The sequence below is a fragment of the Micromys minutus genome (assembly GCF_963924665.1).
Source record: "Micromys minutus genome assembly, chromosome: 14".
Lineage (NCBI taxonomy): Eukaryota > Metazoa > Chordata > Mammalia > Rodentia > Muridae > Micromys > Micromys minutus.
The window spans coordinates 57,199,017-57,225,864 of record NC_137983.1 but is presented as its reverse complement, the minus strand read 5'-3'; the positions used below and the strand labels follow the sequence as shown (position 1 = coordinate 57,225,864).

Genomic DNA, 26,848 nt, shown 5'->3' with positions numbered 1-26,848 from the left:
TGCTCTCTTCCAACAGTTCATCAACCCATTCCTCCTCCCCCAATCTCCAAGAGGATGGCCCTGCACCTCTTCAACTTTTCTAGGCCTCCCCACTACCTGGGGCCTCAAGTTTCTCAAGGGTTAGGCTCATCTTATCTCACTGAGGCCAGACCAGGCAGTCCTCTGCTGAATATGTGTTGGGTCTTCATAGCAGCTGGTGTGTGCTGCCTGGTAGGTAGCTCAGCATCTGAGAGATCGCAGGAGTCCAAGTTAGTTGAAACTGCTGGTCTTCGTATGGGGTCACCCTCCTCCACAACTTCCAGCATTTTCCTAATTCAACCACAGGGGTCTTTGACTTGAGTCCTTTGGTTGGGTGTAAGTAGCTGCATAAGTCTCGGTCAGCTGGCTGTGGGCTTCTTAGAGGGCAGCCATGCTAGGCTCCTGTAGCAAGTTATAGCATCAGTGATAGTGTCAGGCTTTGGGTCCTCCCGTTGAGTTGGATCCCAAATTAGGCTGATCACCAGACCTTCTTCCCCTCATTCTCTTCTCCACTTTTTTTGTCCCTGCAATTCTTTTACAGAAATTCTGGGTCAGAGTTTTTGACTGTGGGATGACAACCCCATTGCTCTATTTGATGCCTTGACTTTCTACTGGAGGTGGATTCTACAAGTTCCTTCTCTGCACTGTTGGGCATTTTATCTAATGCCCTTGGAATCCTGAGAGATTCTCACCTCCTAGTTCTCTGGTACATTCTAGAGGGTTTCCCAACCTCTTATCTCCAGAGGTTGCCTATTTCCAGTTATCCTGATGGCCCTACTACTTCTTTTCTATTTCCCCCCCAATACCCCTCACCCTCCTCACTCCCTTTGCCACCTCCCCCATGATTGCTATAAAATATCATCCAGAGTGAGGTAACTCGTAACCAAAAGGACGCGCATGGTATGTACTCACTAAGTAGTTAATTATTAGCCAAAATTTATGGAATATCCAGGATACAATTCACAGAATTCAAGGTTATCAAGACAAAGGGCCCAAATGAGTATGCTTCAGCCCCACTGGCGAGGGAGAAGAAAGCAATCAAGGCAAAGCTTTTCTGTGCCATTATTTTATTGAGAAATTTCATCTGTATCCATCAATAGTTTTTTCCTGTATTTTTTTATTTTTAATTATGCCTTTATCTTGTTTTAGTATCTGGTAATGGTCCAGTTTTATAAAAAAATAGTTATTAATGTCTCTTTCCTTCACATTTTATTAAATAGTTTGAAGTGCCTTGTTGGTAGCTCTTCTTCTTCTTTTTTTAATGTTTATTCTTCTCTTATGCATAACATCTTGACTGGCCACAGTTTCCTCTCTCTTGAATCCTCCCAGTCCCTCCCCTTACATCCAGTTTCCCCCAGATCAACTCCTCATTTTCTTAAAAAAAAACAAACAAACAAAAACAAAATCAAACAAATAAGTAGCAACACGAAACAAAAACCACAGAACAGACCTCCAGGCCTTCCAGGACTACCCATTGAATAAGGCCTAATATAATAAAACAGTGCATAAATACTCATCTCATGCCTGGACATGACAACCCACTAGGAGAAAAAGTCTCACAAGTATGTTGGCTGTTTTATACTGAAGTTCAAGGACTGTTCAATGCTGTTGTCAGAAGTGCATTTCAGAATCATAGAATAGCAGTACCTACACAGAATTCATCGGTAACAATATGAATACCATGAAAATATCAACCTTGTTCAAGTAACATGAGTACAGATGCATCTGAAATTTAATCTTGGACACAGGAAGTTAAGTGGTTATAAGAGAAAAGCTGTAGCATAACAAAGTCTGACAAGCAAGTGTAACAGCAGGATACTAAAATCAAAAGAGATGCACATATAAAATGCACATCCCTGTCCTCGGTAGTCCCCTTGCATAAAGGGAAAGAAGAAGTATCTTAATAAAGTTATGCAACATTTCATGATGTCCTACTTTTTATTAAACATGTCTGATATTCCTGTCACTTTTCCACCATCCGGCCCTCTCAGAAGACCTCAGTTTCATAACTTAGTGGAGGTAAATACTAGGAAAGAATCTAAAACACTGCTTATGGGTACAGTCACTCCCTCTGTGACACTGAAATTCCCCCATCATAAGTATCTTTGTAAATGCTCAGATGATGAAAAACATCATGGCAATTGAGAAACTGGGACAAAGCCAATCTCCATGAAAACAAATGTGCCCGGAGGGAGCCAATTAGATTTTAAGTTGTTAGTGTGATTAATGACAGAGAAGGTGTTTTCAAAGACAGTGGCAGCATTTTCATCTTGGCACATTCAAGTGTCCTTGACACTCCTCCTGATACTCTTTCCTTGGAGAGCTTTTGATCTGATCATAATCAATTGATTATAAAAAGTGTCCTCTATTGATAGGTTAGAAATAAGATGCAACCTTGCTTCACTCATGGACGACTCTGTCTGAATAAGATGTCAGTTTTCTGAGTCCACCACCCTTAGGGAAGGTACCTCAGAGCTCAAGGCAACCACATACAGATGTTTCTTCAGGCATATTCCTCTCAAATGTCTTCCAGCATATGGTTCCAGTGAATTTGTTACCAGTTTTATTTTTTTGTTCCTTCTAATTACTGAACTACCTAACCGTAAGAGTGCTGGAGAAAACCACCCGAATTGCCACAGTGGACTCAGCTGAGGCAGGTGTAAAGCTGACCTTCACATGATTCTTCACATCAATAAAAACTAGCATGGTGTTCAGGTAAGGTAAGCTGGTTATTAGCCAAGACTGCCATTGAGGCCAGGAGTAAGCCTCAGTTACACAGAACTTCTCCATGTTTTTCTTTATCACAGGTCATTAACAAGGTTCCAAACAACAAATGTCCTAAATATTGAGTGAGATTCTTTTACCTTGCACCTCATGCTTTAGATAAGATTCACCATTTTCTCTCACTTCCCTCTCTCTCTCTCTTTCTCAAATATACAATTTATATATACTTTTCATATTATATATTTATATATTTACATATATTATGTATTGTTACACAAAATATTATTTATAACATAAATATATCGTATACAATATATTATAGTATATAACATATATTTATAAAATATATATTGCTTTAATCAATATGTATACTCTTTTTTTAATATGTATACTCTTTAAATAAATTTTCATGAACATTCCAACTTCTTAGAATTCTTCATTTCTAGTTATATTATTTAGAAAATTTTTGCAAATGAATAATCTTTTATGATGCCATCATCATAAAAGTAACAAGATGACAAATTTCAAACAAGAAAAAAGTTTGAAAGAGTATTTAAGTTAGTTATATAGTGCTCAGAAAATTAAGACACCATGACCAAAATGCAAGTTGTGGAGGAAAGGGTTTATTCAGCTTACACTTCCATATTGCTGGTTATTATTGAAGGAAGTCAGGACAGAATCTCGAACAAGGCAAGATCTTGGAGGCAGTAGCTGGTATATAGGCCCTGGAAGGGCGCTGCTTACTAATTTAAATCTCTATATTGTTCAGGATACCTTCTCATTTAGGAGAGAGGCTTTGTTTGAATTTATTAGATCAAAGATAAAAGAAAAGAGCAATAATGAGATTATAAAGTGAAAAAAATACTATAAGCATCAAACAACTGGAAAGATTTTCAAAGTCAAAAGTAAATTCTCTGTAGGAAAGAAATCACAGCAGTATAAATATACTACTAGATTTGAAATTTGAAATACGTTATCATTAGAGATTTTATCAATTTTAAAATTACTTTTTCTATTTTATATTTTATGTGTTTATGTTTCAAATGTTATCTCTTTTCCTGGTTCCCCACTCTCCCATTCCCCCTCTCCCTGCTTCTATGAGGATGCTCCCCATCCTACCCACCCACTCCCACCTTAATACCCTGGCATTCTCCTACACTGGGGAAACAAGCCTTCACAGGACCAAAGACTTCTCCTCCTACTGATGACAAAAAATGCCATCCTCTGCTACATATGTATCTGGAGCCATGGGTCTCTCCACCTGTATTCTTTTGTTGATGGTAAGAATGGGGTCCCCAGAAAGGACTGAAGGAGCTGAGGGGTTTGCAACCCCATAGAAAGAACAACAATATCAACTAACCAGATCCTCCAGAAGTCCCAGGGACTAAACAGTATACCTTCTTAAAGAACCTAGGACCAAAGCCAGGCAATGGCACCACCTACAATACGCTGGATCCTTCCCCATTGATCACTCTTTTGAAGAATGTTTTACAGCTGAATCTCATGGAGGCATTTCCTTAACTGAGGTTCCTTCCTCTACAAAAACTCTAGCATGTGTCAAGTTGACACACAAAACCTACAAGTTCAGAGGGGCAGACACATCTACGATGAACCTGTACAAAACTGCCATTCCTTATATATAATTATTTTCTCATTGAGGGCTCAAGCCATGGCTTATTCCTACTGAGATCCTGCTTTTCCTCTGTGTTCTATCCAGAATTCTAAGACGTATCTTTGCTCAGAGTACTCTAAAGAGTCCCCCAGATGCCCCCATATCTCGAGGAATACTGTTTTCATTCAGGTTATGACTATTGACATAATCACTCGATCAACTTAGAAGTCTTTTTTCACTAATGCCTAAACTATAGTCAAGAACTTTGTGATCCAGTTACATTTAAAACCTGAGTTTTGTAAAAATCTAGTCTAGAATATAATTTTGTTTCTCATCATTCTTTCTATCCCTCCTTAGCCACCATGGAATTTACAAATTTGTAGCATTTGGATGATGTAGCCTGAAACCCATTCCCAGCCTCCCAATTCACAGTGAATATTGTGTGATGACACAGCTGTCTTCCACCAGATGAATGATTTTCTGATTTCTGAATAGGAACTTGATCTACCAATAATGACTTTAGACCAAGAACCTTAACAGAATGATTTCATCCACTAAATTAGGCCAAGATAAAAATTAGTTTATGTTTTCACATATGCATTTTTGTGCTACCAAATGATGACAAATATGTCCTGGTCTCCTCTAGAGAACAATTGTTGGAGTCTTTTAGGCCCATTTCCCCTCGGGGTTAATCTATTTTAAGGTATGATTCTCTACTTTTCTTTACTACTCATTTAGGTCATCATCATGGTTATGGACACATTTTTATCTTTTTTTTCTCACAGCAACCCAAGCACACCTACTCTTTCAGGTCACCAAGTAACAAGTATAATTTTGAAAAAAAAAATCAATAAATCCCAATGATCCCTTGAGATGAGAAAATACTGTGTTATGCATACCTTTTGAGTGTACTTCAGTTCTGATTGCAGGACATATGCAAAGTTACTAAAATAAAAAAGGAAAACAAAACTCTAAATGTAAGCAACCCAAAACGCATTGGCAACAATCACACAATCAACGTGTTAATAGTCACCGAAACTAAAGAGACACAAATTCCATCGCTGTTGTCAGTAAGTTACAATATGTGGTCAGTAAACAAGTAAATATTGGAAATAAAATCTTTGTATGTTTGCGGAAAAATGTGTGGTTTTAGGAAAAAAATAAAATCAAACCTTCATAATAAGGGAGGATAAGAAGCAAATTATTTGTGGCTGCTTAGGGAAATGTGGTTGCTATTTCAGAATCATTTGTCATTTTTGAGCTTCTGTGTTTAGAGGATCATTGTATTCCAAAAACATATAAAGGCATTTTATGTGAATAATACAAATAATAGAACAAGGTTATAAGTGGAAGGAAATACAGCATTATAAGCCATGGGTACATAGTAACTCTCCAGGTGGGCAGGATTACAGCTTCTTGGTAATGTATACTGCTTTCTGTTTATACTTAACCAAGTGTTTTGATTAAAGTTTCTATTACCTTGAGAGGGCACTATGACCACTCTTTCAGAGGAGAACATTCAATTGAGCCTGGCTGACAGGTGTTGAGTCCATTGTCATCATGTCCAAAAACAGAGAGAACTGCAGGCAGACATGGTGCTGGAGAAGTAGCTGAGTGTTCTGCATCCAGATTTGAAGGCAGCAGGAAGAGAGACCCTGCGTGACCCTGGTGCTAGCTTGAGCATTTGAAACCTCAAAGCTATCCCTCAGTGACACTGTCTCCAAAAGCCACACTTACTCACATAAAACTATGCTTCCTAACTGAGTCACTCCCTATGAGCCTATGGGGACCACTTTTATTCAAACCAACACAGGAGGTATTTTTGTGTTCATATAGGTTGTATTTGCTAGTTTTATGTCAATTTGACACAAGCTATAGTCACCTGAAAGAAGGGAACCTCAGTTGAGAAAATGAGAAAATGCCCCTATTGGATTGGGCTGTAAGGCATTTTCTTAAACAGTACTTGATGGAAAGTCAACTCTATTCTGGTTGCTGCTATCCTTTGAATGGTGGACCTGAATTCCATAAACAAGCATGCTGAGAAACTCATGATGGTCAAACATTCAAGCAGCACCTTTCCATGGTCTCTGCATCAGCTCCTACCTCTCTGTTCCTGCCCTGTTTCAGTTCCTGCCATGACTTTCTTTATTGATGAATAGTGATATGGAAGTTTAAGACAAACAAATCCTTTCCTTCCTAGGTTGTTTTGCCATAGTTTTCACTATAACAATAGTATCATTAACTGAGACATTAGTATCATATTTATTTTTGTGTTTACAGAGGCATGCATATACCTAAGGCCAACCTCAAGTGGAATTCTTTAGGAAGAACTCTATCGGTTTTTTTTTTTTTTTTTTTTTTGAGGTGAGATCTCTAACTGACCAAGACCCTAGGCTGGAAATTGATAGGGGTCAAGGATCTACCTGTCTTTGATGCCCTACTGCTGAATTTATATATCCATGTTATTACTCCTGGTGTTCTTTAGGTAGCTTCTATGATCAAACAGGGCCCTTATAACTGAACAATTAGCATTTACTGGATGAACTATTTCCCAAAACTTTCTTTACTAATTTTTATAGGTCATACATATACACTGTAAAATAACCTAAACTAGAAGAAACACTGACATTCACCATTGGTAACCTAATACCAACCTTTTAAACTTACTATTTAAATATAGCCAAATAAAACCTAGGAAAAGAATTTAACACAATTTTGTAAATGAACTTGACTTACTTGACTTTCTTTTTTTTCTAGAATCAGTGGACTGAACCTCCAAGTACATTTTAAATTCAGCCCACCGCATTTTCAATAATATTTTAAGTACCAGGCAATTATAATTCTCTTCTAAATCTTTTGACTCTGTGCAAAGGGAATATTAAGTAAAACTGTAGATAGGTCTCAAAATTAGATTGCCCTTTATTTTGCTCTTCAGACCAAAACCAAGACCTGAACTTGGCAATCAGAGTACTCAGTGATTATGAGAATATTTTAACAAAATAAGAAACTAGAAAACAATATTTCTCTTCAAGGACTAGAAAGTATGTAAATGCATTTCAACTGCCCTCTTATAAAAACACAAGGATGGGATGAAGGTGGAAGGAGCTGGTAGTTCAGCATTATTTTAAAGTAAGAGTACTTCCTCAAGCCCATATGTCCATCTGTGTGTGACAGCCTAGAAGTTGCCTCATAGCCAATTTTTTTCTCACAAAGGCACAGAAAGAAATATTGAAGGGTTGTTGGTTGATGCTGCCAGAATCTCTGGTGTGAAAGACCCTTGTGTATCTGAATACCTGATCCTCATTTTTCAACCACCTTCATTTTGTGAGCAAACATGGGGATAGTTCTTGGTCATTGTTTTTGATGTAAGGCAGATTAAAGGGTACTTAGACCTGAAGCAATGGTCTTTTTATAGGTTACTTCTTTATTACATATTACTCTGGCTTATTCCTTACAAGTTATCAAAGATTAATTGTGTTTCTAGCTGCAAGAAAAGTAAACATGATATTTTATACTTTGCATTATGAACCAGGAGAGTAAGTGGGTTTTGTTCAGCGGCAGGCATTGGTTTCACAGTTGTTCACAGTATGTTAGTATTTCTTCCACCTGTATGTAAGCTCTCTGAGAGTGGGAAACTTTGTCTCCAGCACTCTTGTCATAGAGCAGTGTCCAACAAAGTGAAAGCATTCAGTGCATTCTTGTGAGCTGCTGCATAAACTAAACTATTGAGTAATGGAGAAATAATATTCATCTGAATAGCACACACCAGGTGAATAAATATGAGCTGATTCCTTTAAATTTCCAGCCTTACAGGTCTTTGTGATGCTATTTAGGAATAGTGAGATGAAGGAGGGGATTTAAAATTTTAAATGTACCAATTTTAGGGAGAGAGTGTTTAAAATAAATATTAATAGAAAGGGGATATTACAGAAGCCATTTGTGATTGAGTAGATTTAAGGTAAAAAAGAAAATACAACCTAATGTGCTTCGATGCTCAGTCTAGAAGAATCAAACTTTGAGGAGAATTTGTAATTTGCTTTTGCTTATGATGGTGCGTATTGATTAAATGAGAGAGTGAGAATTATAATAAGGTTGTTATGCCATGTTCTTAAGTTTGAGGCAACATCTGAGTAAAACCCAGATGATTCATATATTTGAGAGCCACGGGAGAGAGCTATGAAACATCTTAAACCCGCGGATCCTGCTCCTGATCTTTTCAACCAATGAGCTCATTCAGGAGTTTCAAAATGTTGTGTCTGAGATATAAGAAATAATCATGTTCATCATACGTTTGTTTTCCCAATATATTTTTATCAAGAAACTTCTCAGAAAAAGAAGAGGTACATACATGAACACACACAGACACACACACACACACACACACACACACACAAAGAGAGAGGGCTGGGGAGAAACATACATACATTTTTCTTTGTAACTGAGAAATGATGGCTAAGACAAAGGAGGATAAGTTCTCAGCAATATATATTTTATTGGCACTGTAAATAAGATACAGAACCTGAGTACTTACCCAAATCATTTTAGACCATTTTAGAAATATATATGACATTTTGCATTATATGCATAACATAAAACATGCACACATACATATATTCAATGTTAGTGCTTAAAGAAACAACAAAACATTAGACTCATAGGAAAATTCCAAATATCTTAATTTTCCAATAAAAATGAAAGTTAATAATGAAAAGCAGCTTTCGCGCTTATTCCATAACAAAATAGAATGTTCTGTGAAGAATTCTAGGAAATGATAGAAACTAGCAGTTTCTATGACTATGTGTGTGTACATAAATTGTGTTTCCGATATGAAAATATTACCATGAAGCCCAACCAAGTAATTCACTATAAGGAAAGACAAAGGCCCTCCTAACTGGCCATGAAAAAGGCCAATGCGAAGATAGGGGATAACCTTTCTTTCCAGGCTATGAAATTGTAGACTTGAGGTCATCTGAATAAAATACTTCATTTTCACTGAATGTAGCAATGCAGTAATACACCCACTGCTTCTAGAGAACTGGATTGTGGATGATTCTAACTGAGAATCTGGCAGCCTTTCTTTTAAAAGCATCAGTCTAGCTTGACATCAACAGGGCTTTCTTTCTTACCCGGCTGCTGCTGAGGAAGCGCCGCCAGTGCTGGGGGCTTATCTGTACTTTTGTTAGAGATGCATTTTCCAGAAGTGGATTTGTCTTAGCAGTCCTTTCTAGTTACAAATAGAACCTACTCTTGCCTTACAGAAATCGTCGGTTCAACCAAAAAGGTGTCTTAAAAAAGACTGCATCGATTTTAAAGAGTGAGGCCTGGTCTTCAAAATGAACCAGAGTGCTATTTTTATGCACATTAAAAATAATCCCGATGAGCTCAGTGAAACATCCTGGGTTGCAGGCAGGTTCTACTCTCCTGAAAGTAGGAACCTCTGTTTATCAAGTTAGAGATGTTGTGGTTGAGGCATCTGTGAGAAAGGGGTTTGTAATATCCACAGTGTGTAAACACAGAGAGTAACTTTCATTACAGTCTGCTAGATTTGGAGCACAGAGGGGAAGATTTCAAAATTAGTTTGATTTATTTGGGATGAGCATAGAAGAAAGTGCAGTGGTTGGTTTAAATAATTTTCAGGTATTCCTATAATTCTTACACAGACAGTGCTTGGTTTTAAAGGTCTAAGCTATCTTAGTTTGTCCAAATAGAGCAACAGCAGTAATGAATCATGCTTTTTAATAAAATTACAATAATAAAGTTTTTTTTAAATGCCCTTAAGGGAGGAAAAATAAATTGTCATACCAGAAACATAATTAGAAAATTAATTCTCAGCAAGTATCTAAATGAAACTTTTAAATGAGGAAAATAATACATTTCTTGACATGGGTCTTGAAAAGATATAGGCTGTCATGGGGAAAATGGTAAAATCAGGATGGTGAACACACACATTAACCCTCTGGCAATATTTATTGGTTTAATGAATTTAGACAGTTCAGTGTTAGTTGGGAATATACAACACAAGCTATGATGTATTGTAATGTAAATAACTTATTAATTAGATCCACCTTTTTATAATGAGTTCATGGTAATAACATGTCAGCAATAAAAGACAATGATAATTAGCCATCTCCACCAAAGACAGTATGACTTATATTAAAGATTACTTCTTACAGGATAGCCTATACTGGTGGGGGTGGGGGACCACATGCCCAGTGTTCTGTCCTCACATCATTATAATACAGTTTCTTTGTGTGTCTTGTCTTTTACAAGTTTTAATAGCATTTTTCTAGGAATAAAAGCTAATGATGGAAACATTAGCTATTCTCATGACTCACATATAAGACCAATACTCCTTTTAGCCTCTTAGAAGTGAGGTTTACTGAAGTTACCTTTATAAATGAAGAGGCAAGTGAGGAGAAACAAGAATTTTTTTTAAATGGAGTCCTGGAAATATATGAGACCTAATTCTATATCCTTTTTTTCTCTGCTATTCATGAAAAATACTATACAAGCCATCACAAAGAAATCAAACATTTAATGTTATTGGAGGTATTAATAGTGCTTTGAAAAAATCTATATTTTTAGCTCTTAGCTCTTTTCTTTATCCATAGTATATTTTTGTATCGTATTTTCCCTTTTCAATAATTACATCAACCCTACAGTAATACCAGAATCTTGTACATTAAAGAAATCTCAGTCTTTACTTGTACAAAAAAACACTTAAAACATTATATAAAGATTTCACGTCAACTGATTGAACCAATGGATCATAAGAATGAGCACTCAAAATAGTTGGTGCAGGCGGGAGATAGCTGGCAAGATGGCTCAGTGGCTAAAGCACCTGCCATGACAACAAATGATCTGAGTGAAACCACCAGGTCTAACATCAGCGTTCTGCATGGTTGTGTGTAATATTAGTGGGGTTCACACACCGGGAGAGCCCAGCTGAACCAGTCAATCTAGATGATATGGTGATCTTCAGGTTCAGCGAGTGATTTGTTCCACATCAAAAATGAAGATGGAGAATCATGGGGGAAGAGACCAGAAATATGTATCTGGGTTCTACATGTGTAGGAAGGTATGTGCCATCATACACACACACACACACACACACACACACACACCACACATGCACACACACACACACAAACCACACACCACACACACACACACACACACACACATACACACACACACACACACCACACACCACACCCACACATACCACACCACACACACACCACATGCATACACACACATACATCACAATAAACACAAACACAACACACACATGCCACAACAGACACACAACACAACACACAACACAACACACACACTAATGTATACATGCACATATGTGTGTGAACACACACATAAAATGAATTTTAAAATATCAAAAATTAATAAACAGAAATAGGTCTGTTTTTAAACAACTGAGCCTTTTGTCTTTTTATTTCATAGGAGATGACTAATTTTCAGCATAAAACTGAGTACAAAAACAATAACATGAAGCCAATTTAAAACATGGCAGTGGGTGCTGATAGGCTATGTGAAAATGTTGTATCTTTTATAGAAAGAATGACTCTGTTTAGGTTGTTATCCACTCATAGACCTGAAGCCAGTCTCTGAGCACTGAAAATTTTTATGTTGTACAGACAGACATTTTCTACCACTGAATGATTGTTTGCTTGCTCATTTCCAGACAGGGTTTGATAATTTGACTCACTAGCCTAGAATACATGAAATATATATATATATATATATATATATATATATATATATATATATATATATATTTGTTGGTAATATGTTTCTACACATAGCTGTAGTCTTGGTGGAAGCATTTGAAAAATAAGACATCAACTTTGATGCAATAAGTACAATCTGAAGCAAATAAATTAAGGACAAACTACCTATACATTTGAGTTTTAAGGAAATGGTACACAATAAAACCTTCCTATTTTTGTAAAATCTCCAGTTGTAGACTGACTTTAGTGGGCAGGATGGTAAGGCTGAATGCCATTCACATTGAAACAAACATATGTAATCAGAAAGACTATCTCATATTGAGAATCCTTGAGTCTATTTCAAGTCAATGGGCTGTGTGATTGTCATTATGTGTTTCATGGGTAACCTAGCCTCTATTTAAAGTTTAGAGATGATATTTGTAAACTTTTCTATTCCTTGCACTGTGGTTTTATCAAACATGGTTCATATTTGTTCCTCATCCATGTTCTCTTCAACACCTCTACAAGAACACCTCAGCTTAATCATGTCAAAAACCAACTGCTCATCTCCTCCCATCTACAGGGTCTACTTTGGCTTTTTCTCATTCCTTCATAGACATCTGCACCTCAGTCCCTCAAGTCCTTTCCCTCATCATCAAATTAGCTTCAGGATTGGATCCAAGCGGTGTATTTGTTATTGAGACACCGTTAAAGACCCAATTACACCAGGAGAACAAGATATAAATGGGTGAAAATTAAGGGAGTTTACCAGTTTTCCCATCACAACTTAATAAGAAATTTTAGGTAAATATTTAAAAGGTAGGAAACATCAACCGAAATAGAAAAAAAGAATATTCACTGTGCTTTGATGAAGCATTAGCAGCGTGTTTATAAATGTAGTTACAATTATGTAATTATGAAACCATACTCTGCACTAAATGCCACTCTCTTCATGCTTTTCAGGCAATTATTATTATGCTTTTTACATTTTCACACTCAATAAGAAAAATGAAATAGCTAAAAGATACGCAGTCTTTCTTATCTTGTAACAAAGGAGACTGTTTCTACTTATCAGCAAGGGGAAGTTCATGGCCTAAAGAAAATATGTATGTGCTAAGCACACAGAGAAACAGATATCCAAATTTAATTGAAATACTTGGCTAGTACAGGAATGGCTGTCTGGCAGACACTTCATATGTTTCCCAGTCTGCTCAAACTTCGTGTTCAGATCGTGCCAGTATAAATGGTTAGCAGTGGGCATGAACGCTAAACCCGCGATGTTCTTTCTTTATTAAAGGTTGCTATGAATGTCAGGGAGCTGTCTCATTCTATCAGGTTCTTACCCACAGTGAAGAGAAAAAAAATTGTTCTCGAGGAAGGCAAACAAATAAAAAGAGGCATAACTGGACTTGGGATGGACATTATAATCATTCTTTTCATATTATTAAGCTTGTGCTCCTCTTAGGCAGTTTCTCTTTTTTTATAAGTAACTATGTTTGTATCCTGAAAACTCTTTCAAGTCACTGGGATGATCACAGCTCAGCAGGTATTTACAGGGATGTTTAGAATTTCATAAATATTGTATTGAAAAAAATCAGATGTTTATTACTTTTTAAATTAGATAATAACACCTGTATTTAAAGGCAGAAAAACACCAACAAGGCCACATATTATGTGGCCAGATTAACTAGTTTGTATGTACACTTCAAAATTTAGTTCTTTCTGTCCCACCAATGAAAATAGCAGAAATACATGTCATTGACTACAATTTCACAGGAGTCTGCAGCAGTCCGCTTTTACATTTGAGCAATACACATGCCATACTTTTAGAAGGGGCAGGTGTACACCCTAATATAGCATGTGTGCCTTAGACTAATTAACTTCAAACACAGTTGGCATACATCTATGTGACACATGGCCCTAGATGTGCACGCTCAGACAGAAGGTTACATCATGATGGAACTGGAGGAGACACCGTGATGGGGTAGAGACCAGAATAAAGCACACCTCTGAGCTCTTTATATGTTGACTGTTTTAAACAGCTATTATATCATTTGTCCCTACATTTGGACAATTTTAAAAAAAAAAGAACTTTTAGCTAACTTGCATAAAATTCAAGACTATAGAAAAAGTCAATAAAAATAATTAACAGTAATAGTTTATCCATGCAAATCAGATATGGCGGAAAATCACAATGAAGAAGGCAATATATCAGGGACTCATTTGTTTGTTTGTTTGGGAATGCTTTTGAGATATAATCAATAGCTTAGATTTTTCTTGAATAATAATGCTCATGAATTCAACCTGCTGAGTGTTCAATTATAACCAAAATCCACTATGCCATGCTCAAACATAACAGTTAAACAGATTTAAACTGGATAAAAATGGAAGACTAGCCAGAGTCATCACACTGGGAAATATTCGGTAGACACTGAGGAAAAAATGAGGGGAAACAAGACCAATATACTGATAATATCAATAATTATTTTCACATATTGGTGATGGTATGGCAGATTTATTCAATGCTATGACTCTCATACTTGAGAACATTTACTAAAATTATGAAATTTTTAACTGTGAAAATTTTGTCTTATGTTTACATCTTCATGTGTTTTTTTGAATAAAATGTGGTCAAATATTGAATTTTTACCTTTAAATTTTCCTTATTCTTAAGAAAAATTTCTTAAGAAAATTTTGAATTATATTTCTAATTTTAATTTCCAATTCACTGGCTATTTGTAAAATGCAAAGAAAGAGAGGAAGGAAAAGGAAGTAAGGAAGAAACAAAAATCCAGAGGCAAAAATACCACTGAGAATTCTGTACTTTAATAAACTCAGTATCTGAAGTTCCACTGGCCAAACTAGAACTGAAGTATGTGTGACAGTTGAGCAGGTGCTAAGCATCTAGACCTTCATCCATCGATAAGAAGTTTGTAGTGAGCACTGCAATTTTCTTAAGTTCCATTAAAGTGTTGACTTCTATTATTAGATATTACCAAATTATAAGAGGCAGTAGTTTAAAGTTTTACTTATCAAGGACTCTGTATTTGAAAACATTATGCAACATGAGTCTTGTGTTCTCTCTTAGTAGGTGTCAGAAACATGAGTTTTCTCCAGGGCTTATGAGTAACTCATCTATGACACTTTTTAACCTGTGTCCTCCCCTAAAAAATTTCACTTGTTCCTAGCAGTGTGCAAGCTTATAAGGTTAAAGGTCTTTGCAACCCCATGCAACTGTGCATTATAAATTTTGAATGTTTCAGGGGCAGAAACTTCAAAATGCATATTTGAGAAAATTTGCTTCAAGTTTGCTGTCAACTAAAGCAAAGGTTAGTTAGCTCCTTATGTGCTTATAAATTAGCAATATCGGCAACAATATACTCTGATTACAATAGAAATTTCTGCACTTAAAATTTATTCAAAACAATATGTGATGAATTTTCTGAGAATGGTATAATAAGCTATGTAAATATGTGTGATGGTCTCCTTTAATTCCCCCCCACACACACGCACACAAAATTTAAGAAAGAGACTTAATCTAGGCCCAAATTAAATGGCCTTAAATTAAATATGATTCCATATTAGAAAAAATTCTTATTAAAAAAACCCCAGAAGCATTGATAAATATGTAAAATAAGGACCTCCCATATACAAATCGAAGCATAAACCCTTTACGAAAGCAAACAAAATATGAAAATAGGTAGGACAAATTACGGAGCCGAATGAGAATCATCTGACCTACTCCAAAGGTGACCAATGACAGTACTGCGTCACAGCGGAACTGAATCTAAAGGCAGGGTGTATTTTCCTTTTAGCAATTAGCAATTAAACCTCATAGTAAAAGTGGCATCCCATTAGCATCTCTCATTGTATAAAAGCACTGGTAACATCAAGGAGTCACATAAACTATTAATAATGCACTTAAGTGAACTCAAGTGAGGAGTGTAAACACAGAGATCTGTGGCAGCTACTTCCTAGAGGGCTGGTTGATGTCTCTCCCAGGACATGTGGAAATCAATTTGAGAAAACAATTCTTCCTTCTCTAGCCCTTAACTGTGTGATACCTTTTAAACAATCAGGGTGACTCTGTGCCATTATCCACAGGGTGTAACAGTAATCCACAGTGGAGATCAAAAGAGAAGAAATGCTAAAATGGAATTCACCTCATCTTAAACATGGAGGAGCATAGCTCAGGAGACCAACAATGAGGAGAAAGGACAAAGTTTGGATTACTAAAGTAAGGAAAACAAACTGTGATCCTTCCTCCCAAACTGAGTTCAGTGCCAAGTGAGCCAGTTTGTGTTTTACTAAATTCCTAGCTCATATGTTATGTGAGTGAATAGTAGTCTCAGAATTGGTGAGGTGAGATGCTGTAAGCACATGAGACGCTCACCTGAGAGCAAGTTGGGTCGTATCTGGTGCTTTGCAGCTGCAGATGAGTAAAGCTGAGGAGCCTTTGCTCTTTACTGTGAATTCACGGTTTCAATGTCATTTCTAATGACTTCTCATTAGAAATTCACTCTTAGCCATGCCAGATTTCACCCACTGATGATAAAAGTAAAATTATAAATTTAATTCCTGAGACAGAATATCTAGAAGTTCCCACTCATCAACTCTTGACAATTGAAGGGTTAAAGGTATAGCTTAGTATTGAGAGCTCACTTAGCCTTGTTTTTAATCTCTGGTACCACAGATAATAATCATAACAATAATATTAATAAACAAATTAAAGTAATCTACAGAGTGAGAAAAATAAACATTTTTTATTTACAAAAATAAATAAATAAATAGATAAATAAAGCAACAAACAGCACGTGGTACTTTTCCACATTATGTTCTTTAAATAAATATAAGTGGACACACTCACATGCTCATGTGAAATTAATATATGTATTAAAAAGGTATTTTTCTTTAAGAGAATTCTTGGTCGTCATTATAAGGATCATTGGTATGAGGCCCTATGCACACCCACTATTTATAAAAAAAAGAATAAAAAAGAACATCTCATCCAAATAACAGAGACCATTTATAATTGTTATTTTCTGAGCACATACTGTGCATTACAGTAACATCACAGTGTCACATTTACAGAGATATTTTAAAATACAGTGAGATTTAGCTTATTACACAATTTAAGTGTTACATGATTATCACTGTGTTGAAGCTAGACGTCAAATACACATCTGTTGCTCTGCAGAACTTCTAGACTTAGCAATACTCCATCTACAGAGATCAATGAAGCAGACAGCAGGATTTTTAAAGAAGCATAAAGAATATTAGAAATCCCATTAATGAGTTAAATCACTCACTAAACATTAATCCATCTACTAAGGATCAAAGTGTTCTGATTTTTAACTGTGATACCTGGAATACATAATCCATGCTCTTCCTCTCTGGTTGCCAGGACTTAAAATGAGGGAATTTTGGACCAGTTAATGCTATTTTGGAGAGAGATGAAATCAGGCCTTTATCAGCATCTAAGAGGTAGCTTAAAACTAATTGGAAACTCTTACATAGAGGGAATTTCTCTAAGTAGAAATTAGCTGAGAGTTAATAATTTTTCCTCCTAGAACAGCTGTGTGGTTTTACCAAGAGGAGGTATACTCTCTCTCAACAAATATGTTAAGTGGTAGTAGCTTCAAAGGCATAATTGATAAAAATCAAGCTGGAGTGAAATTAAAATTAAAGTATATGCTTATTGTGTGTGTCTGTTGGTGTGTTTGTTTGATTTTGTGTATGTGCACTCATATCAGAGCTGTAAAGCAGTAAGAAGGTAGTCCTAGCCTAAATCTAGCTTAAATGTGATATATATTATATATATTTGATATATTATATCATATATACAATTTATATATATGTATATCATTTGTATATTATTCAATTTTACACAAACCTTAATATTCAGAACCTTCCTGTCTAAGAAGATTAAACAATATGGACTAATTGATTCTAGAGTTTTTATAGGTAAAGTCTATTATACTGTAGGTAATGCATTAATTTTATTTGGTGTTTACAGGCAACACAAGAAATTTAAGGGAAGAAGAGAAGCTTCTGTTGAATGGAACTTGCTTCTTGGCAAAGGTTTCACAGAAAGGCTGTTCTCAAGTTGCTAAGTACTCATGTGCATACAGAAAATATCATTTAATCCTTGGAATATTGCCATTTTATTGTAAATGAACCCACCTAACCCTGTGAGGTCTGTTTGTTGCTTTGTATTTTGACAACTTCCATTACACTAGTCTGAGTAAAGCCAGCATAAAATCAGGAAACAATGGAAGCTGCCTCTGTTCTCAGCAAAACCCTGTGAGCCCTAATTTTATCCTTTATGAAGAAATATTCCAAGAGTACTGTCTTAGTTTTATTTCTATTATTTGGATAAAATACCGTGACAAAAAGAAGTGCATGGGAGAAAATGTTTATTTTACTGCACCATTCTAGGTTATAGTATGGAGTTTATAATATGGAGAAGTCAAGGAATTAGGTCCATACTTTGATCTTAACCTTGCATACTTAGACAATGGCAGACATTGAATGTCTGCTGGTGTTCCCCACTATGTCTCCTGCCACACAGGTCAAGGCCCTTTTCCAATGGGATGGTTCTGCTCTTACTGAGCAGGATCACCTCATGCCAGCTAACATAAATAAGACAATCTCCTAAAGACACGCCCACAGGCCAACCCAATGTACAGTATCCCTCCTTGTTGCCAACCTCCTAGGTTACTCTAAGTTGTGTCAAATGCGAACCAAAGCTTACTATAATAAGTGTTTTTCTTTCTTTTTTTTTTTTTTTAGAGAAACATGACAGTGTATTCCCATAAATTTTCATTTCTCCCTCCTATGATTTTCACTGATAATAACTTTCTTCTACCTCTAGGAGGTTTGATGGAATTGAGCCATGGCTCTTTGGTACTGTTGATGACTTCACATTGGACCCCAACAGATAAAAGAAGACATACCTTTACCTCTGCTAGATGGGTAGTTGAAAACAGAGTGCTTAAGCGAGCCTACAGGCCACCTATTTCTCATGGCTGGAGACTATATATACTTTTGTTCCTAAGGCTAATCATGTGTCTCTATTCCTTTATTTCTTCACCTGTAAAGTCCTTACGCATTTTAGGATTAGTACCAAGAACCAAGTCATTCACTACTTTAAGTTTTCTAGATACAGTTACAATTTGTCTTTGGACGGGAGCATTCTCATATGTACATTCTTTTTCTTATTAAGTGTCTTATGCATAAACTGAATGTAAACTACAAAACTCAGTGAACTTCACTATATTAGTTGGTTTTGTATAATATGCCTGGTGCTGCTTCAGACTTAGTGATAGCTTGCCTTTTTAAATTATGATTAATCATTTCATTCATTTATATCTCAAATGATATCTCCCATCTCAGTTACACCTTCACAAGCTCACCATCCCCCATCTGCTCTCTACCCCTGTCTCTTTTGCCCCTGTGAGTTTATTCCCCCACCAATCCCCTCACTCCTGCCCCCTTGCTCCTCCTACGCTAGGGCATGAAAGCTCCACAGGATCAAGTACATCCTCTCCCACTGATGTCAGACAAGGCCATCCTTTGTAACATATATATCTGCAGCCATGGATCCCTCCATGTACACACCTTGTTTTGTGGTCTAGTCCCTGGGAATACCAAATGTTCCAGCCAGCCGACATTGTTCTTATAAGGTTGCAATCCCCTCTGCTCCTCCAGTTCTTCCACCTCCCTTACCTGGATCCCCATGTTCATGCTGATGGTTGGCTCCAAGCATCCGTATCTGCACTGGCCAGGTGCTGACAGAAGCTCTCAGGGAACAGCCACAATAGGTTCCTGTCAGCAAGCGCTTATTGGCATCAGCAATAGTGTTTGGATTTTGTTTCTGCAGATGGGATGGATCCTTAGGTGGGACAGTCTCTGGATGGCCTTCCCTTCAGTCTCTGCTCCATGTTTTTGTCCCTATCTTTCCTTTGGACAGGAACATTTCTGGGTTAGTAACTTTAAGATGAGTGGGTAGCCCCATCCTTTAACTGGGGGCAGTGAGTGCCTACCTACTGGAGGTAGTCTCTACAGGTTCCATCTCCCTTTCACTGTGCATTTCTACTAAAGCCTTTTAATGTTGGTGCATAACACTGAGTATAGCACCTAGATCTAGGAGGAGTGAAGCCTGAGACAGCAAGCCCCTCTAGCTGACTTTCAGCATGGCTTCTTCCTCTTTAGACAGCATTCAGGGTTCCTTGCCTTCCACTTGTACTCATTTGGGACTGACATTTTTAACACTGAGCATATGACCATGCAATCAAGCTGTACCTTCATTTTCCTTCATTTATGGATGAGTGGTTTTATTATTTCTCTCTTTCATCTTTCCCTTTTTTATACAGTTTCAAAGTGATACAAAGATGAGAGAGGGAAAACATTATTCCACCAGCTTTTTTCCAGATTAAAGTGGTCATTATTTTTGGTTTAGAGGATCAATTCTGGGAGAAAGGGAAAGTATTTTCCTCGGTGAGACTCAATGCAAGGCAAATAGTTGACAATTAAGTGACTTTAGTGGGAATGAAAGCAATTAATTCCCAAACATGAACACTTGTATTTGAATACATCATAGAATTATACTGTAGTACCCTTAACTGCTAAATTACATTTTAAAAAAATACAAAAATACCTACGACCTTTTAAAGAGATCAGAATTCAATGGTAGGTTATACAACTACTCTAAAATTAAAGCCCTGCTCCAGATACTCAAAGTGCTGATAGATGATATCTAAACTGCTCTCATTCACCACCTCTAAAGACCTAGTGCATTAAAATGCAATGTGAAGGATGTGAGTTTCAGTCCAAAATTGCAGATTCATAAGAATATTCCATTTCTGTGGATTTGATAGTATCAATTTAATTTTGAGATTAATAAAAGTCTTGATTACAGAGTCCTCTGAAATCTCTCTCTCTCTCTCTCTCTCTCTCTCTCTCTTTCTCTCTCTCTCGCTCTCTCTCACTCTCTCTCTCTCTCCCTCTCTCATCTAAGCCAGATCCTAGGGAACAGTAGTATTGTTCTAATCACTTCAAGCCACTTTTTATAAATACATTATTTTATTTATTTACATCCCAAATGTTGCCCCTCTTCCAGAGTTTCTCACAACATTCCTTTCCTCTGATGCATCTGAGAGGGTGTCCCCAGACATTCTCCTTCCTTCTTGCAACAAATCTCTTCAGGATTAGGTACATCCTTTTCCAATGAGGCCAGACAAGGCTGTTCTCTGGTCCCTATGTTCTGGGGGCCTCGAACCAGCCCATGTGTGCCCTGTGGTTGGTAGTTTAGTATCTGGGAGTTCCCAGGGGTCCAGGCTGTTGTTCTGTTGGTCTTCCCATGAGGTTGTCATCCCCTTCAGTTCTTCCCATAACTAGGAGTCCCTGGCCCCTCAGTTCAATGCTTGGCTTTAAGTATCTGCATCTGTTTCTGTGAACTGCTGGTGGAGTTCAGGCTACATTTCAAAGCCTCAAATTATTATGTGTCTTAATTTATTGACATCTAATGTTTTTGTTCTTAATGAGGCTGTGAAGTGGGAGCAAAGGTGCCCAACTGCATTTAACCATCTTCCTACTTGTTTTGCACAAAGCTGCTTCCTTATTGTATGTTCATCTCATAGAATGGAGACATACAATAAGCTTCCAAGTTTTTTGAGTTGTATACCTATCCTGCTTATAAGGGTCCTTCCTTTTTTTTTTTCTCCAAAGTCTCATATTGAATTATGACTACATTTTGAGGTCACAAATTTAAAATATTTGCAGAGAGGAGACAATCATCCAATTTAATACAACGTTCTTTGGTAATTTGTTTATAGAGTCAAAACAAGAGCAACCACTGTCGAGAATACTAAGATTATTACTTTCTATCTTAGGGATGTACATATTTTATCTTCATATTTAGGGACCGTACACTTTGATGAACTCTCTCTAGAGTCATTGCCCATACATTATCTTACCAATAAATGCTACATGTATTCATATTACTCAATTCTCTTACCTCTTTACCGTTGTGTGTGATGACTTTCTCAAGTCACCTTCCCTCTAGCTCGGCTTACATTATGACATAATACTGCCTCATTTGTGTTCTGTCTTTTCAAATATTTTTAAGATCACCTCTAGGCTTAAGGGCTCTGCAATTCTTCAAGAAATATTTGCTGACAAATGTGGCTTGCCTGGTCAAAGATATATAGGAAATACTGAGTGAGTAAATAAATTAATGTTTGTGAAGAGTATCACCCACTATGAGGATAGGGACTCAGTATCTTTTTTACTCTGCAACCTTTTTCCTATGAGGCTCTTTATTGTCTGTTACTGTGCATGTCCTACAAGTCAGTGCAATTAGGCTATCAGAACCTACAATATTGAATACACTTTCTGTCTATAACTTGGAAACTGAAATAAAAATTACTCTAACAATTTTATTTTATTTTTAGGGGCTAAGATATCTTTTATTAGTATACCAGAAAACCCAGAATCCTGGGCCTTGAATGCCAATGCAAATATTACCATGTCATGGTAATTTATATTAGTACATATAAAGTATTTTCCCTCAAACCTGTTTCAACTATTTATACTTAGCTAGTCTGTACTGTCATATCGGATAATAATAATCTTTCCACCATCTATAAACATTTCAGAATCAGAGTCCAAAGGAAGAATATTAACTATGTCCTGTGAATCATAATGCTGTAGTAGTTTTGACTCAATTTAATCTGATTGCTTGAAGTTTCTCCCTATTTAATTTAAAATAATATTCTAAATTCTGCAAAGAAAGTTTGTGCCAAAAATATAGATGTTGAGCATGTTCTTGGTTTGTGCACAGAGAATACATGAAGAGCTTTGAAAGAGTCAGTAAAAGTAAAAGATCATCCTTGCCAGTTCATTACTGAACCAGGAGTGATAGGGGCAGCAATGGGGTAGCAGTGTAAAGTGAATTACTTACTCACTTACTTATTTACTTACTTACTGAGTGGGAAAAAGGAGGTTTTCAACAAGCCAAGAGTATCTTCCTAGTTATAAGATAACACATTTTAAAATAACAAGGCACTAGTAATTAAGACATTTTGAATTGTTTCTTTTTGTGTGTGTGTGTGTGTGTGTGTGTGTGTGTGTGTGTGTTTGATGATTATAGATATATATGAAGATATGCAAGAAGAAAAGAAGATGACACAAATAGTTATAGGCCCTTGGAAACCTGTATAGGAATTGACCTCATGTCCAGGGTAAGAGCAGAAGCATTCATCTGCTGAATCATTTCTACAACTCCAAACTTAGAAACATTAGGATAATCAAAGTCCTACAGAGTAGAAGTTTTCCAGTTATATTGAACTCCAAAATAGCAAAGCATGTTTATTATAAACTTATATAAATTTATTTTCTGGTGTAAGTTTTCATTAGAGTTCACAAAGAAAAACTTCTGCTAAAATCATGTGTTACTGCTACTTCTGTTACTTTTATACATATTTTTATCAAAATAAGAACTGTAAGAACTCAACCAATTCATGGGTCATAAATAGAGATATCTGAAGTACTAGTCATGATACAAGCCATTACAAAACACTGATGCTGACAGGAAGATTACTGGTATACTTTATTGTACAAGGAAATGTCCCTTACTAATTACAATGAAGGAAAGCTTTTATTTTAATTATAAGATTTTGTTTCCTTTTTTGCCATTAATATGCTTTATTGTAACTTTCAAAAAAAAGTTGTAAACAACAAACAGCTTACTAGTAACAAGACTTTGCTCCCTACTGCTAAAATTCAGCATTTTGTCCTAAACCAATGGTTTATCTTTGCTACACGGAGGTAAAGGACCAGACTGATAATGAAGTGTTCTTTAGTCTCTTCAATCCATACTAGCTCTGCGTGCACTCCTCCTTCTGTGTCCATGTAGTCAACATAGTAAGTGTACCCCAGGAAACTAGGACCATCAGAGGTAGGCAGCAGACCTCATGAACACTGGAGAACTTACATACCAAAAGGGTTTCCTGTGTTCATTCAAAAGCATCACATCCACTACAGAGCAACTCTCAATAAAGTCATCAAAATCATCAGTTCTCCATGCAAGGCCAACTTTCCCAATAAGAGGTAGGTGTTCTCTGGTATTTTGTAAACTTATCACCACAACCTTCACATGTCCATTCTCAAGGCACCCTCTTCTGGAGAAGAGATTGCAGAAGGTACTACACAGGCAGAAAACCCCACCACCATTCATGTGGTTGTGCAGCTGACAGCCTTGCAGTCCACACTCTGGGCTGTCATCCACAAATGGACTGTGGGGAGGGACCATATAGGGAAGAGTGGCTGAGCCCAATGTGCTCCTTTCCACGGTTGATGGAAATGAATATTTGGTGTAATCAAAGCTAGTTCATCCTTCTTGTAACAGCCCCACCAGGAGGCCAGGATTTTGGCAGAATATTCAAACAAATCTGCTACAGCTAACCATAGTAGACTTGCTTCAATTACTCAGATCATACTTTCTGATTAAAGACAGCCATAGTGGACCATTTGGATCAGGGGCTTTATACCATAGGTCTATAGTTTAATATTTTTATTTTGAAAAATGAAGGCTTCCTCCCGTTTGAGGGGAGAACAAAACAGCATTAAATAAACAATTGGTCATTCAGTGAAGCTTCCTTAACTCAGTTCCCAAAGCACCAGATTGGGAGGGTCCAGTTCATAGCTGTCAGAGCCACAGTTGCCGACTGCTGTTGTATATACTGTTATGTATAAGGGCGTAAATGTATTTATTATGTCTATAAAATTCGTTCTGTGCACTTGCATATCAAGGTTGCTCTTCTGTGATATATCGGGTGTTAAGTTTTAAAGACCATCTTGGAATACAATTAAAGAGCTTAGTATTTTGATGTACTAAGGCTATTTTAAGTTTAATATTTTACTTTGCAAAAACATTAATTAAAGATGTTATTAAAAAAAAAGTGCTGTCACACAATACAAATCCAGGGAGAACATTGTGAGTAACCATAGCCAATTTTTGCCATACCACATAACAGTGACAGAGGTATCATTCAAGGAAATATCATCATGCCACACAGGTCTTCCTGTGAAAACCAAAGAGGCCCTCAGAATATCTGGCTTAGGTTGGGCAATTATCTTCAGAGAAAAATATAGAAAAGAAGAGTTCTGTTTCTGTTGGCAAATGCAATACTTTTTACTGCTGAATCAAATCAAATATTCTTGTCCCAAACTCCAAGACTTTCATGGTATTCATCTGCTGTGACACTAAATAGTATCTTGACTGAATGAAGATGCATTCAGACTTATCAAACCTGCCACTTATATTATCACAAAATGTTTTTTTTAATTATTTTTAAATTGCATGGAAATGACAATATGTGCAAAGCAACAATGAATGCTTGTGTGTACAAACTATATCTAAAATGTATTTTTACTACATGTATGTGCATGTGAATGAAGTTTACTATGACCTGTAGGTGTGGGATCACTCAGAGCTGGAGTTAAAGGAAGTTTTTCCTACCAAACATTGATTATGGGCACCATGCTCAGGACCTCTGGAAGGGCAGTAAGTGCTCTTAATCACTGAGCCATCTCTCCACCCCTGGATTTCCCATACTGCATTGCTCACAACATAACAGTCCCCATGCTTTGTTGCCAGTAAGAGTATGGGTGGTACTCAATGGCTCTTGCCTTTTTGCTTGTGAGGAAGCAAACACCTAGCATGTAAAGACAGGAGAAACTTATTTTTTTCCCTTTTGCTTTTGACTCAAGCTTTATTGGCTTTAGCTGAGTATATGCCCATATTCACATATCATTTGCCTCACTATAAGATTTTTTTAAATTTGCTTCTGTTACTCAACTAAGTATTATTTTCAACACATACGCACAAACACACACACACACACACACATTCTTTATAAAAGAAAAGTACTGTTCTATGGTGCTTGGGGCACTCAGACATGGGGCTCAAATTGTCTAAAGAACTATCAAGTAGTTCACCCCTCATTATGTGCTTCTGACTTTATCATCTCATATTGTACCAATGACAGGAGCTTTCTATACATCCTTCCACAGTGTGGAGTCTGCATTTGGTCACATATGCTACAATGGTGTTTGTCTGGCTCTGCCCAGGATCATCAATATTCTGCTTCCATCTTGCACTTGTGCAATAAGCACTCCCACTCCTGACCCTAACTCATCTTCCTCTGGTGTCCTAAGGCCCGAGTCCTGCTATCCTCATCTTCTCAGCTTTCCTCTGAGCCATGTTCAAGATTCACCTGGAATGTTTCCTCCCTGTGGGAGCACTTTTACCCTGGCCATTAGAACATAGCCATATTCTTTCTCAGCAGTTTTCACTCTGTCACTGTTACCCACTGCGTATAATCATAATTCTTCCATGTCATTAGGGTGTCTCCAGTGAATGCAAAAGAAGACAAGTCCTTTATCTGCTGTATTTTAGTATCCCTATGGCAAACATCTGTTTAGCATCTGATACATAGAAGATACTTAAAAAAATGTTTAGTATCAAAGTGATTCATCAGAGGATAACCTGGGAAACATCCCCACGTGTTCAAGACTCAATTAAAAGAAGAATATTTTTTCAAATGTCTCATGCATTCTCCAAAATGTCAATTTTTCATACTTATTAAAATAACTTTTATTTCTTGTCTTTGAATTAAATTTTTTACTGAAATATATTTCTAAAATGTGCAAATCATTTTTTTTCTTAAAGATATCTTTAGGATGCTGAAACTTGCAACTATGA

At 36.7% G+C, this 26,848-nt stretch overlaps 1 pseudogene across 1 annotated transcript; it reads right to left on the bottom strand.

Moving 5' to 3' along the window:
- Positions 1–23,865: 23,865 nt before the first annotated feature.
- Positions 23,866–24,523, bottom strand: LOC308429938 (F-box only protein 15-like; annotated as a pseudogene). The gene has a single exon. The product of its transcript is annotated as an F-box only protein 15-like (transcript).
- Between the last annotated feature and the right edge of the window lie 2,325 nt (positions 24,524–26,848).